Consider the following 2,121-nt stretch of genomic DNA (forward strand, 5'->3'; position numbering starts at 1 on the left):
ATGTTGGTGTTTTGTATGATTTGGTAGGTGTTGAGTGGTTCGGTGTTGATATGTATGTTGTATTGTGATTTCTTTATCTAGTGTATTTAATATTTTACGGTGTTTTTGTCCGTTTTTTGGTATTATTCAATGGGCTAAAAATATTCCTCTGTCTAGTTCTTTATTTGGTACTAAAACGTCGCTGTCTATTTTGATATCTATGGGGATTATGACTTTGCATCTTGGAGAGAGAAATATGATGCTTTTGTTAAGTATTTCATCGTTTATGGGGAGCTGAATTTGGTCATCATGTGTATTAATTGTAAGAGAGAAATTTTCATAATTTACGTTAAATGCATACCTGTGTAGGAAATCTCTTCTTATGATTGTTTCTATACATTCGTCAGTTATTCCTGTTAGGTTAATACATTCTGAGTTGTTTAGTGGGTAATGTTCCAAAAGGTGTGCTTTGCAGAGGCTGACGTGTGCTCCTATGTCTAATAGAAATGATATTTACGGTTTTGTTACATTTTGGGTATTTATTATTATATATTCGGATAATTTTGAGATGGGGAAGATATGGGAGTTTGCTTGGTTTAGGTGTTCAGTGGATACCTGGTTTAGATATTTGGTGGATGCCTTATTTAAATGTTTGGTCCCGAATTCAGAGGCATCGTCAAGGAATCCGTGTGAAACCCATTTCTCTGGTTTTCTACGCCCTGTACGTGGTTGTTTTGGTTGTTGTTTCTCTGATTTCTCTTGTTATTCTTATTTTGATTTCGGTAGTTGAAGTTACTATTATTGTTATTGTAGTTGTTGTCCCTGGAATTATTATTATTGTCTCTATTGAAGTTATTATTATTATAATCCGCTTGAGTGGCCGAGTAGACAAGAGTCACGACTAGTAACTAAGTGGTCGTGGGTTCAAATCTCACGTGTGGTAGAGTTTTTAATAAAGGCGAAAGCCTTAGATGCTAGCGCTTTAAGACTTTAGTCTTAGAATTTATCCTTTGGCTAAGTTTATAATAATAATAATAATGATAATAATATTATTATAATAATTCCTGTTTAGATTATTGTGTGTTTGATTATATCTACTGAGATTATTATTGTGATATTGGTTTCTGTTGCTTTGATTAGTAAAGGAATTTTTGTTGTTTTTGTAGCGATTGTACGAATTTTTGTTTTGGTAATTTATTTTCATTACCTGTAAATTTGTTTGGGTCGCACTTTCATATTGCAGCACAATATCAGTTGCTACGGTGTTCTTGCTACGGCAGAACATATACTAAAATTGGAACGATACAGAGAAGATTAGCATGGCCCCTGCGCAAGGATGACATGCAAAATCGTGAAGCGTTCCACATTTTTTTGAGAAAACCAAGATCCAAACAGTTTCGAGAATTCGCCTTGGTCATACAATTGCAACTCACCAATGGATCCTGAAGAAGTCTTCTCCCCCAATCTGCTGTTGTGGACAAACTCTTACTATAAAGCACATTCTCTGCGACTGCCTCAACTTTGATTTGAAGATAATTTAGATCTGCTATTATGTTTAATATTTTGTCTTTGAAAACCGTGATAGCACAGTTTTGTATTGTTTAGTTTAATATTCAATGTGCTTGTGTGATGTGTGTGTGATATCATTTGCAAGGGCTGTTTGAACAATTTAGAAAAGTTTGCAGTAGAAGATGTATTCTTGGTTTGGCTTCTTCCTTTAAGTTTTTATGTATAATTTCAAAAAATTTTATGAAGCAGTTGATATCTTTATAGTCAGTAATTGTGGGTATGGACTTGGAGGCTGTTTCTAGCTTGAAATAAATTTTCTTTCTACTTTGTTGGGCTTTATGTCTTCTAGAGATTCTTTGGTTGCTTGAATTTCTAACAATTCTTTTCCTTTTTTTTTTATAATTCTTCTTACATTTTTGTGTTTTATTTAATAATTCTGCTTTTTCTGGTCTTGTATAAGTTCCTAATATTCTAGTATGGACTCTTGTTCTATAATTCTCTAATTCTTCTAACTTATTTTCAATTGTATCTTTCTTTTAGGTTTTGTTGCAATACTCAGCCAGTTGAACTGTGACATAATTTTCGTTTTTTTTTTTTTTTGCAAAAGAATTATGCTGAATTTGCATAATTCTG

General features: G+C 32.9%; 1 non-coding gene across 1 annotated transcript; it reads left to right on the forward strand.

Moving 5' to 3' along the window:
- Positions 1 to 1,243: 1,243 nt before the first annotated feature.
- LOC119641967 lies at positions 1,244 to 1,350 on the forward strand. The gene has a single exon (XR_005247919.1). It is a non-coding gene; the product is annotated as a U6 spliceosomal RNA (small nuclear RNA).
- The last annotated feature ends 771 nt before the right edge of the window (positions 1,351 to 2,121 follow it).

Source organism: Glossina fuscipes, unplaced genomic scaffold (genome assembly GCF_014805625.2).
Source record: "Glossina fuscipes isolate IAEA_lab_2018 unplaced genomic scaffold, Yale_Gfus_2 198, whole genome shotgun sequence".
Classification (NCBI taxonomy): Eukaryota; Metazoa; Arthropoda; class Insecta; order Diptera; family Glossinidae; genus Glossina; species Glossina fuscipes.